This window comes from Dermacentor albipictus, chromosome 1, assembly GCF_038994185.2.
Source record: "Dermacentor albipictus isolate Rhodes 1998 colony chromosome 1, USDA_Dalb.pri_finalv2, whole genome shotgun sequence".
Classification (NCBI taxonomy): Eukaryota; Metazoa; Arthropoda; class Arachnida; order Ixodida; family Ixodidae; genus Dermacentor; species Dermacentor albipictus.
In genome coordinates, this window is record NC_091821.1 from 446,190,445 (window position 1) to 446,204,406 (window position 13,962).

Here is a 13,962-nt window from a genome sequence, read left to right on the forward strand (position 1 = left end):
AATTTCATCAAAATAATGATCTTGTTTTCACGAAGTAACCATTGGCAAACAAAACGCTGCTAGTAATATTGCTTGTTGTTTGATTTTGTGAGCATTGTATAGATAAAATATCAGACCAATGTTTTACCCCATTGAAAAATGCCGTAAGTTATGTGGCTGTCGGTGGAGGATGTTGAGGTTAAGTTTATTCATATGCAAAACATAGGTACATAAATGTAATATACAGACGAGGGTCCCAAAGTACTATTACTGAAAACGGGACCCTCGGTTAGTAAATGCAACAGAATTGCAAAATTGTTGCCAGCATAACAGTGGATAGCATAATAGTATATTAGTAGCAACAAAAGCCGATGACGATAACGAAAGAAAACTCAAGAAACAATGCTCTAATCGATGCAGTGTAACATAAATAACAATGGAAGTGGCAGAAACTTTATTATTTTTAAAGGTATAAAAGAAAAACAGAACAAACAAAGAGAAAAAAGTGTGCCGCAGTGCGAACACTGAGAAAAATAAACAGGTGATTGGGTGACTATGAAAACAAAAATGTTTATTAAGAAAAATGATCAGAGGTTAACAGAAAATCTTTTAGCGAAGCTTTGAAATGCTGAAATGTAGGTAGTATTTTAAGTGAAGCAGGGAAACGATTCCAGAGTGTAATGCTAGTGAATGCAGATGTTTTTTTTACGTTAGTTAGTGTGAACTGATGGTAACAAAAAATTGAAATTAGAAGTAAACCTAGGAGGGTTTGTCTTTCTAAGGCAGCTGCTTTGAATACGTTGAAAGGTCCGCTGGTAATCAAGCAATTTATAAAACATTATTGATAAATTGTAGTTCAACCACTTTTTGTACATAAAAGTTTGTACTGCTGAAGCAGGCTGATAGCATTAGAGCGCGGCGAAATGTGGGGAATGGTAGGGATTACTTGATTTTCTATATGCTGAACGGAAGACAAAAAAATGTAGATATCTATTACCCCAAACGATTAATCCGTAGTTAATGTGGGAATGAACGTGACGTAGAGTGAAAGCAAAGCACAAGGAGAAAAACAGCGCCGTGCTTTGATAATCGCACGGATACCAAAAGCGCACTTCAGCTTGACATGATTGATATGCAGGTAAAACATCAGATGGCTGTCTAAGATATCACATAGAAATGAAACGGAGTCGCTAATGGAAATAAAATGATTGCCTAAGGTTAACAAAGGAGGTATAATTAGTGACTTTTGGTGTGAATGGAGTACTAAAATTTTCGTTTTAGAGGGAATAATGACAAGATCGTTGTCATTGCAACATTTTAATTATGTGGTGAATAGTTTTATTTAGTTTCATTACTAGAGAAGAGATACACTTATCTGCTATAGATATAGTTGTATCGCGAGCATATAGAACGTAATGAATTAAGTCTGTGTCGTCTGGCATAACATTATTGTAAACAGAAAAAAGCAAAGGCCCCAGTATTAGGCCCTGTGATACCCCTTGGTTAAGTTTCTCAGAAGGGGAAAAAGTTTCACACGCATAAACAATGAATTCCCTATCAGGCAAATGACTTTTTAAGAAGGCTAGGACAGTGTCAGCTATTCCATATGCTTTAAGTTTACGAAACAAAATCATGTGAGGAATAGTACCAAATGCCTAAGTAAGGTCTAAGAATTCGGATCCAACGTATTAATTATTGTGCAATTCTTATTAAAATCATTTAGGCAAAGTAGAGCTAAGTCGGTGGAGCTTCCAGACCGAAAACTGAACTGGCAGGATTTCATTATATGACACTTTTCCAAATACTAGCTTAATCTGATCAAAAAAAAATTTTTGAATTGTAATACTGAAGGAACAAAAAACCGAAATTGGACGGTAATTTGAAATTAGTGATTTAATACGTTTATGAAACACTGCAATAACCTTTGCACGTTTTCGCAATGGTGAAAATTCACGAGAAATAACGATCTGTTTAATTACTACGCTGAGGGGCTCACATACGGCACAGCGACAAGCTTTGGGTGGCGCACTGCAATACCATCTAATCCTGGACTTATGTTACGAAGATTACGCGTAATAGAAAGCACTTCATGTGGCGCAACAGGATGAAGGAAAGATAAATGGCTCAGGCGGTCTATTTTAGGCTGGGAGTTTGTTTGCTTGCTTCTCTCAGGTAATGGAAAATGATCAGAAAATGCGTTTGCTATCTGAGCAGGCTGACAAAAAGTACGATAGTCACGTACAATTTTAGAGATAAACTTAGGCGGCTCACTGTTCAAAAAGTCATTCGGCAACTGCCATTGCTTTTTAGCGTTGTTTTCATTCTGCAAGAACGCTGTTTCTTAGTAAACGCTTTTTCTCTTCTCTGAGAGTCCTGTTAAGAACCTTGCAGTATGTTTTGTACCGATTTATTACACAGTTAAATGGTTGTTTTTTAGTCTTTTTATACAAATTACCTTTTTTCCGCACGCTCTGCAGCAGACCATCCGTCATCCAAGGATCATTAGGGCATTTAAAGCGATTTTTACATCGCACAGTTCGAGAGCAAGTACTGACTGCTTTAGTGAATAATTTGAAGAACAAATGAAGAGCCGCTATAGGGTCTTTAAAAAATTCAAATCTGACCAGGCAGTGGATTTAATGATAGAAATGAATTTATCTGTGCCGAGAACTGTTGTGAAGAATGAAATGACAATGCTAGCCAAACGTGTTTCGAAGATTGCGAAAATGGGAAGGTTATCAGTGAGGTCAGTACTAACAACGCCCGCCAAAATGGGTACGTCTAGGTTTGTTAAAACATGATCAATTAGTGAGTCAGAACACTCACTACCACACCTTGTAGGCTATTTCCTGAGGGATTCAAGGACGTAGCCACTAAAACAGTCAGTGTAGGTTGTATACAAACTAGAATTACCATCGAGCAGGTTGATGTTTACATCTCCCACAATCACAACACTCTTATTTTCCGACAGCAGTTTGTTAAGTATGTTGTCAAGAGCATGGATGAAATCCGAAACGTTAGAACCTGGTGGCCTATAAATACGATCGAGAACAAACCTTTTATTGCTGCATGCCTCGAAGGGCTTGTTAGTTTCCATCCATGCCACTTCGCAGCAATAGAGGTGAAAGTTTAAATCATTTCGGCGAGTGTAACTGATGCAGGGAGAAACAAAGATGGCAGCCCCACCATGCCTACTGTTTAAACGGTGACAGTATTCAGGAGCGTAAGAACGGAACCCATGCATGTTGCTGTCATCGCTAGAAAACCATTTTTCGGAAACACAAATAAAAAAGGAATCATGAGCAAGCGAAGATAAACAATTATCTATCCCCTCGTGATTCTTTCGTAGAGTACATGCGTTAAAATCAATCAGTGAAGGATTACTGTGACAAAGCCAAGAACGAAGTTCACAAGAATACGTACAGGTTATTGCGATGAAAAAGCAACCCGGCACGTGTAATCAGCACAATAGGCACTCTTACGTGAATATGCGCCTATCCGACTTGGCTGAAATCCGAAACAACCTGCTATCACTATCACTAGTGAAGTGCTAATAACGTGTATTTGAAAAAAAAATGTTTTTCTTTTTAATAATGCTTTATTACTTAAAATACGCTTCTCCTAAATGAAGGCAATTTCTTCAAAAAACTTTAGAATAGAATCTAATTTGTTACCCGAAAGTGACACACAGTCGAAGACGTGTATGTGATGGCCATCTAAGTTAGCTGAGGCATGTTGGTTAGTATTCTTCCGCTTCTTCCAAAGATATAAAAAGAGCTTTGGTACGACCGATAATTAAAATGATTCCAAAAACACCATGCGATAATCTGTTTAGCTTTGTTTAGCCCAAATATTAAGGTTGGTAAAGTTTCGTCACACAAGTACATGGTAGCATTGTCTGCTTGTCGTACGCATTGTACAGATTTAAAAAAAACGTGGGTAAATTATTACGAATAATGGGGAATAGTAAGGGACGTAGTCTGGAACCTTGTGGTATACCTGCTATATTGGCTTCAGTACCGGAATAAATTCCTTTTGAAAAAAATATTTTGCTCTGTCATCCAGTATACTTTTGAGCAATTTTGGTACTGCACGGGTAAATGCCAGGGCTTCTACATAATTAAAAACTACCCTATAATTAATTGTATCATAAACTTTATGAATACCTAACCAAAAATACCTAACCAATGAAGTTACACGTATTAAGCGAGTGACGAAGTATTAGGAATATGAAAGCTAAGATAGACGAACTACCAGCACGAAAACCAAATTGACAATATTTCAAGAAATTATATATTTTAATACATATTTAAGCCCTTGCAAACTAATCTTTACACAAGTTTACTAATGAACGCGAGAATTAAAATAGGGATGAAGATTACCACCTCGGATTTGTTACCTTTCTTATGTACAGCGACAATCAGCTTTTTAAGCAATGTAGAAAAATGACGCTTCAAAAATGTGTTTCATTATAATCAAGGTGTTTGAGATATGAGTGGTGCAATAAGCTTCAAATGAAATAAATAAATGTTATTTTAGGCAGGGCTAGTGTGCTTCAAAGCTAATGCCAGGAAGCATACCTCATCAGTAGCTACGGGAAAGAGAAAAAAAACGAGATATGTAGAGGTCATCTTACCACTGTTTTATATGCAAAGGAGGTAGTCAGTGGAACAATTTGCTATGCTAGAATAATCACCAATAGCTTTGTTGTTGCAACTGATTTTAGCAACCGCATTACTGGACTTAGGTCAAATGATGAACGCATTGTGGAAATTGTCATTGTTTTTTGGGATCCTGTTTCTATTATGGGAATTAATTTGCGTGCTACGGTCGTTTAGACTTCAGCAATATTTTCAGGTTGTAACAATAATTTTTATCACGTGCAGCTAAGCATACATTGAAAAGTTTCTTTAGGTACGTCCGCATAGTTTTTTCTTCTCATACTAGTTTTTAAACATTTAGTTACCCAAGAATTACTGGGAAACTTAGAACGTTTCCCGCATGTGACGGCAGTTGTGTTAGCGCGAACATCTTCTAGAAAGAGCAAAGAAAACTTTTCAAGAGCTTCTTCGAGATCATTCAGAGATGTAGTTAGAGACCAATAAGTACCTTTTACAGTGTTAACGAAACTACCTTGGTTGAACTGAGATGTCTGAATATTCGGCGTGAAAAGTAACAAATATTACGCAATGGTCTGTGATCTGTGTGTCTATGTTACCAGAGTTTGGAGTTGGCACAATGTTAGAGAGTGGTCAAGAAGCCTGCTGTTACCTTGAGTAAAACACCTAACAGGAGAGGTAATGATTCAAGCCCGGAGCAAGCACAATGGTCTATATAAGCTGTTATAATTTCATTATCGCCATTGAGTATGGTAATGTTAATATCACCAACATTTGGAACTTACTTATATTCAAGCGTAATTTTTTGCAGAACCATGGAGAAGCTCACTCAGAAAATCAAAGACAGATGAAGATGGAGAGCCGTTGACACGACTGAGAATAAACCTTTTATGAATGTTTGAAGTCAGTTTTAATCCATACTGATTCACAGGGACTTATATTTACAACAAAGTCAAGCCTACCATTACAATTAATATGATGAAGCGAAACAACATATAGCGGAACGAGCATGGCGATACAAAATACGGTGGCCGTACTCTGCTTGGTATGAATAAAAACTATAATTTACCATCCGTAATAATAAACCATCTTTATGAAACACAAATAAATGAAAACTGATCACTAAGGAAGTTACTGAATACGGAAATGGTGACGTGGTTCGTCTGCAATCTTCCCGCATTGATATTGTTACGTAAGAAGACGCAAATGAAAAGCTATATACAAGTATATTTACAACGTAATACGCCGCACTTGGCCAAGAGGCAACAGCCCGCGCTAGCCTCCAATCGTTGTCGTCGTCTTCTTCCTGCTCAGCTCTTCGTCAGTGGGAACATACCCCGTAGCAGTACCCCCGGCGGCAAAAGCGCCGTCCCGGAGCGACTAAAGGCTGGACTCTGAAGCAGTGTAGTAGCTCTTGAGCCTACTGACGTGCACGACATCACTAGACGCCAGAGTAGATGACGAGGTTGAGCTCACAGGAGCAATTTCATAAGTCACAGGCGTCACCTGGCGCAGCACGCGGTAGGGTCCTGTGTATCGCGGAAGGAGCTTTTGTGAAAGTCCGACGTGAAGAGAGGGCGACCACAAGAGCACGAGCGCACCAGGCGAAAACTGTACGTCACGGTGGCGGGTGTTGTACTGACGCTGCTGAGTGGTTTGCGAGTCCGTCAGTCGAGCACGGGCAAGCTGGCGTGCATGGTCGGCGAGAGAGATGGCGTCGCCCGCATACTCGCTTGTTGAGATCGAAGTAGGAGGAAGTGCCGTGTCAAGGGGCAAAGTCGGTTCACGACCGTAGAGCAGATAAAAGGGAGAAAATCCGGCGGTGTCGTGCCGGGAAGAATTATAAGCGAATGTGACGTAAGGAAGGGCATTGTCCCAGTCGCGGTGGTCCTTGGAAACGTACTTTGACAGCATATCGGTGAGAGTACGGTTTAACCGCTCTGTCAGGCCATTGGTTTGAGGATGGTATGAGGTAGTCAGCTTGGGTTGAGTGGAGCAGGAACGTACAATGTCGGCGATAACTTTCGAGAGGAAGTTACGACCACGGTCAGTGAGCAGCTGTCGCGGGGCGCCATGAAGTAAGATAATGTCCCGCAAGAGAAAGTCCGCGACGTCAGTGGCGCAATTGGTAGGGACAGCCCGCGTGATAGCGTATCGGGTGGCGTAGTCAGTTGCGACGGCTACCCATTTGTTCCCAGAGGATGACGTGGGAAAGGGACCGAGGAGGTCTAATCCAACACGAAAGAATGGTTCCACAGGGACAGTGATCGGCTGGAGATGACCGGCAGGTAGCACCTGAGGTGTTTTCCGACGCTGGCAGGTATCACAGGCAGCAACATAGTGTCGGACAGAGCGAGCGAGACCAGGCCAATAGAAGCGGCGGCGGACGCGGTCGTACGTGCGGGTTACGCCAAGATGTCCTGCAGTAGGTGCGTCATGCACCTCAAAGAGCACAGTCTGTCGTAGATGTTTTGGCACGACAAGAAGAAGATCAGATCCGTCAGGGAGGAAGTTCCTTCGGTACAGAATGCCGCCCTGGAGGACATATCGGCGAACGGATGCGTCGGTAGGTGTAGAGCGCAGACGCTCGATGAGTACTCGCAGCGATAGGTCTCGGTACTGCTCATCGGCGATGTTAACGAAGGCAGACACAGAGAAAATGCCGTCGGCAGTACTACTGTCGGCGTCGTCAGGCTCGTCTACCGGGTAGCGAGACAGGCAGTCAGCGTCCTTGTGTAGTCGGCCAGATTTGTAGGTAACAGAGAACGAATATTCTTGGAGGCGTAGGGCCCAGCGACCAAGTCTTCCTGAAGGGTCTTTCAATGAGCATAACCAACAAAGCGCGTGATGGTCTGTGATAACGGAAAAGGGTCAGCCATATAAGTATGGGCGGAACTTCGCAACCGCCCAAACTAGGGCCAGACACTCACGCTCAGTGATGGAATAGTAGCGCTCCGCGGGTGAGAGGAACCTGCTGGCGTAAGCGATAACACGGTCGTTGCCGCGCTGGCATTGTGCCAGTACTGCGCCAATTCCGTGACCGCTGGCATCAGTACGAACTTCGGTAGGCGCAGACGGATCGAAATGGGCCTGAACGGGAGGCGTTGTGAGAACGTCGATTAGATGCGAGAATGCAGAGGCCTCGTTAACGCCACACTGGAAAGGGGCGTCTTTTTTTCAAAAGCTCGGTTAGTGGTCGTGCTATGGCCGCGAAATTTTTCACGAAACGGCGGAAGTAGGAACAAAGGCCGATGAAGCTGCGCACATCCTTGACACACTTCGGAACAGGAAAGTGCGTAACAGCATGGATCTTGCCTGGGTCCGGTTGCACTCCGTTCGCGTCAACGAGATGCCCAAGGACGGTAATCTGGCGACTGCCGAATTGGCACTTCGATACGTTCAGTTGCAGACCGGCGCGACGAAAAACTTCCAGGACTGCCGAGAGGCGCTCGAGGTGCGTAGCGAACGTTGGGGAGAATACTATGACGTCGTCCAAGTAGCACAGGCATGTGGACCATTTGAAACTGTGAAGAAGGGAGTCCATCATGCGTTCAAAAGTGGCAGGAGCGTTACATAGACCAAACGGCATTACTTTGAATTGATAAAGACCGTCCGGAGTTACAAAAGCAGTCTTCTCGCGGTCGAGATCGTCCACAGCAATCTGCCAGTAGCCGGAGCGGAGGTCAATAGAAGAGAAGTAGCGAGCACCATGGAGGCAGTCAAGGGCGTCATCGATCCGAGGTAGGGGATACACGTCCTTTTTGGTAACCCTGTTAAGGTGCCGATAATCCACGCAAAAGCGCCATGAACCATCCTTCTTTTTTACAAGTACAACCGGTGACGCCCATGGACTACATGAAGGTTCTATGATGTTATTGGCAAGCATTTTGCGAACTTCAGCGTGAATAACTTGACGCTCAACCGGTGACACTCGATACGGACGGCGATGAATAGGAGGGGCATCGCCGGTATTAATGCGATGTTTAACAGTTGTAGTTTGGGCCAAAGGACGATCGTTAAAGTCAAAAATATCGTTGTAGGAAAGCAGAACGCGGTAGAGCTCACGAGCGTGCTCGGACGGCATGTCGGGCGCAATCATTTTCTGTAAGTCGGCGATGGTGCAAGGTGTCGACTGAGATGGTAGAGGCGGATCGGCTGAATTCCTGTCTACCTCAATAGATGCTATTGAGTGATCTTCGAATGAGCAAAGCTGGGCCAGAGACATCCCGCGGGGCAGCACTTGTGTCGTCAAGCCAAAATTGACCACTGGCAGGCAGACGCAATTAGCCGTAATAGATAAAACGGTATGAGGTACCGTGATCCCGTGTGTAAGGAGGACGTCTTGTATAGGAGCCGCGATATAGTGACCGTCGGGCACTGGTGGGGATGACACTAGGTCAACGTAAGTCAGTGCCGTAGGTGGCAAGCGAACAAAGTCGACGGAACTGAGGCGACTGGGGTGTGGTTCAGCGGGATCCAGAACAGGCAGGTCAAGGCGGAGAGTACTGGCGGAACAATCAATGAGAGCAGAATGTGCGGAGAGGAACTCTAAGCCGAGGATGATGTCGTGGGGACAGTGGGCGATGACTGTGAATAGCACGACTGTTGAGCGATCGGCGAAGGAGACGCGGGCGGCACACATACCAATTACGGGGGCGGTTCCGCCATCGGCGACACGGACAACAAGCGTCGTGGCGGGCGTGATTATTTTTTTCAGGCGGGTACGAAAGTCCGCGCTCATTACCGACAAATGCGCCCCAGTGTCTATAAGAGCAGATACAGGAACACCGTCGACTTGCACGTCAAGAAGGTTCAGATGAGTGGGCAACGTCAGTGGAGGATTTGGCGGCGTAGGGAGCAATGCAGCGTCACCTCGAGGAGCTGCATCATTCAGTTTTCCGGCTGGGAGCGGCGTCCGAAGGGAGTCGGCGAAAAGGAGCGACGGGGCTGGGGAGAGCGAGATTGTCGTCCTTGGGGCGAAGGTGAACGAGAATAGGGGCGGTTCGGCGCAGGATAGTCAGTGGCGGCATTATCGGAGCGTGCGGCATAAGGACGAGAAGGGCCACCCGAGGGGCGAGAATAGGCAGTATAAGCAGACCGGGTCGGGGAAGTCCAGCGACTTCGACAGTGCCGAGAAATGTGCCCGATGTGACGGCAGTGAAAACAAATGGGCTTGTCGTCAGCAGTGCGCCATTCAGCTGGGTTGCGGAAACGTGGTGGGTAAGACGATGCGGGACGGGTGGAATCGAAGAAGCCGGATGGGTATCAGGGTGATGGGCCGAGCAGATGGTGTGAAGGCCCATGTTTTCGAACTCCTGGCGGACAACTGCCTGGATCAGGGAAACCGTGACTGCCGGTGCGTTGGTGGGGCTGGAGTCGAAGGCAGCCGGATAGGCGGCCTCAAGCTCACGCCGAACGGTCTTGGTAATATCGCCGGTGTTGTTGGGACGAGGAGCGTCGGCACAGGAAGAAGTCGCTGGGGTGTTGGGCAGACGGGCAAACTGCTGATCGATGCGTCTGCTTTTAGCGAGTTCCAGGCGGCGGCACTCTTTGATAACAGCATCCACCGTCGCGACGTTGTTGAATACGAGCAAGTTGAAGGCGTCATCGGCAATGCCTTTGAGGATGTGGGATACCTTGTCTGACTCAGGCATGTGTGCATCAACTTTGCGACACAGAGCCAGGACGTCCTGAATGTACGTGACATAGGGCTCTGTTGACGTCTGCACACGGCCGGAAAGCGCCTTCTGCGCGGCAAGTTTGTGACCGTAGGGGTTGCCGAACAAGTCTCGGAGCTTTTGCTTGAACGAATCCCAACTGGTGAGCTCCTCTTCGTGCGTCCGAAACCAAACTCGAGGTGTGCCACCGAGGTAAAAGACTACGTTGGCGAGCATGATAGTAGGGTCCCACCGGTTATTGCGGCTGACGTGTTCGTACAGGCTGATCCAGTCGTCGACGTCGTCCCCATCTTTGCCCGAGAATACGCCAGGATCACGAGGAGCAGGGAGAGAGATGTAGGTCGTCGAAGTGGCAGGAGGGGTCGGAGGCGGCTGAGTCGAATTGTCATCGCCGGGAGCCATGAAGCTAGGCTCGACGTACCGTCCACTGCGAAGCTCCGTGACGAGGTACAGGGAACGTCCACCTCCACCAGATATGTTACGTAAGAAGACGCAAATGAAAAGCTATATACAAGTATATTTACAACGTAATACGCCGCACTTGGCCATGAGGCAACAGCCCGCGCTAGCCTCCAATCGTTGTCGTCGTCTTCTTCCTGCTCAGCTCTTCGTCAGTGGGAACATACCCCGTAGCAATATCAACAAAAGAGGCACTAGAAGATGTAAGCAATTGTTTGACTTTGGCGGGTGATTGCAAAGACATGATTAAAAGTATTCGGTTAGGAGTTTGCAATCAATGGGCAGGATGAGAAAGGCAGCAGTGAGCTGCGCCTAAGCGATGGCGTGAAAATCAGCTTCGGAGGTTATACCTAAGATCCCGGCATTGGTTGATTTACGAGCTTTAATCCCGCAGTTGTCAATCCACATAAACTGCAATTTGTCCTTGTTTAGTGCTGACGCTTTGCTGGACAAGCACGTGTTGTCGACTGTGAGGTGTTCGTTGAGGTAAATGTATCCGTACTACCAGAAAAGAATATCTGGGCGCAACGCAGACGAGCTCTACGACCCTTACAAAGAATTTAAGCCTTTCTTGAACTAAAACGAACCATAGGATACTTATCAACCCTCTTGTTTGCAACACGATGAGCTGTGTCAATGTCCCCAGAAGAAATGAGGCATCCAATTGCATCGGCAACCTTCCTGTTTACGGAGCAGTTCTCTCCCTGAGATGATGGAATCCTATTTATTGCAATTTTATTCATCTTCATACAGAATGCTCCATGTCTGCGATTCTTCTTGTTAACGCTTGATGGTTAAAGTTGGTGCTTTGTTAGTGCATTGCAATTCATTATATGTAGCTTTGAAGGTGTCGTACTGTTCGCTAAAGAAATCGCCATGTAGAAACAATGGTAATTGAGTGAGTCAGTGTGAAGTCGGTACTAGAACACAGCACGGAGGAAACGACGAACAGGACAAGGCGCAGATTTTGAATAGAATTTACAGTCACGTGTAGTAGTATTTAGATTAGTTATGACGCTCAATAGATAGGTTATGTATGCCTGCTATGTTATCAAAACTGAGGATGCGTGCTTAAAGCAGCCTTGTTGTCGCCATAAGAAGTGGCTTTGCTTGATGATGATGAATCTGGCGTCTTCTCGCGGCAGGAACAAATATTTCCAAAGGGCGCCAGGCCATTGTTATGAGTTCGAAGTGGAGCGATGGCTTACGAGAACATGTGTGACGTGGCTGTATAGGGCCGAAAATGGTTGTTGTAAAAGTAAGAAAATATGCATGAAATAATATATGGCATTGAATAATGAGGTTTCTATGAACGCAAGAGATATATTGCGAAAGAATGATGTTACATACCAACTATGACAGTGGTGAAGATATGTAAGAAGCATTACTACCTTAACAGGGCCCTGGAAACAAAAAGACCTGGAGGAATGTGCTATAGAAAAGGTTACTACCCCAGCAGCATCCAATGGCGAGAGAATGCGCCATGTATTTCTATGGTTTATAACATGTAACACAACAACCTTCAACAAACCTAGGACTGCTTTGGTCTAAAATCGTTCGGCACCCAAACACATTAGCGGATAGAGAGAGATGTCCTTCCGGTGTTAGAGCAAAGTGTCCTTTCTCTCAGCTTCTGCTTGCCGATACTCCAGGAGTACATAGAGGACTGCAAGGCTGCCATCACATTTACCACAAGTTCGATGTTCATTGCCAGTCAGCAAAGATTACGGGTGTCTTACATATTTTCTATGTGGACTCGACGGAATAGGACATCTGGTCGTCCTGTTTCCGTTGTGGTTGGTCACGAACGTAACCGTGGCTCAATTGCGTGATGCTTATCGTTTGTTCCACCGTCCAACAGGCACTGCCAGTAGCTCCTCAGCTTCTTTTGTAGCAAATATTTGATATCTAAGGCAGGAATAACAGCGGTATGATTAATAGCTTCCGCGGCAACTGATGTGGCAATTTGGTCACTTAGTATATTGCCCTGGTTGCTCCTAGGCCCAGGTACACAGAATATAACTACTTGCTGATAAGACAGGCGCTGTGCAAAGAACGGAATAACGGCCACTATGTACTGGAGGTAGTTGATATTAGTGGAGGCTGTTCAACATGGTGTCACTTTGATTCCGGCTGCGGAGTCGAACCTCGGCAGAAGAACGTGTGTGGCATTAATATGGGCAGGAGAGACTTGGGGTGCGAAAAGGTGTTAAGGGTTTGGTGTCACGCAATCGACAGACGTTGCTGTTGAGAACAAACCATGAAACAACAAACATATTTACGATGCTTCGAGAGCTCTGCAAATGTAATTGTTTTTTTAGGTTAAATTTCCTCATTTGTTTCACAGACAACAAACATCATAGACCTCAGCCGTAAATATACAAGTACCGGGGGGCAAGGCATCGGATTCGGAGAAGGATGGACCGATCGTTGCATAAACCACGCCTCCATGTGACACAGAGTCTTCAGCGTAAAATGCTTTGCGCATGGACTTCAACTGAGATTATAAGAAATGCACTCAAATATGTGCCTCCAGAACGTGCTTTATCGCTTCTACGAGAGGGAGAGAGGGGGGGAGGGGGGGAGGTTCACCAGAGACTAGTTTCCGGTTCGCTACCTTGCACTAGGGTGGGGCACATATGGGTTGTAAAGACGACCAAGAGCCAGAAGAGAAAAAGAAAGCAACAAAATTTTAAAAGAAGAAAAAAAAAGAAACGGGTAACAGAAAACTTCCAATCACAGGCGTTCACACAGGACGGAAATCTCCAAAATGGCACTGGCCCTTGGAGAGCCTTTCGCGAAGTTGGTGAAGTTTGTAGCAGTCCCAGAGTGGGCGCATCACTGACAAGCTCTGACAACCTGGACCGTATTGCATTTGAATTTGGCGCTGCCTGAGCAAGGAAGCGCTTCCCATCTAACAAAAAGATGCCCCACCGAGCGTAAACAAGCTTCCGCCGCATGGTTAACGCGTCGTTTACCTTCTTCCGTCATCGTGCACGGGTATTCAGGTCCAACTAGACTGTGCCTTAAAAAACGCCCTCTGGGGCCCTATAACGTAAAACTATTCCAATATGTTTCTATTCCAATTTCCTGACGTCAAATTTGCGTAACCACCGACGCAAGCACCGGGCGGTCACCCACAGGGTTGTCTGTACAGACCAATCAGACCCTATCCTCGTTCATAGGAGGTCACTTTTGTTTTCTTGAAAAACGAATAACATTGCCGA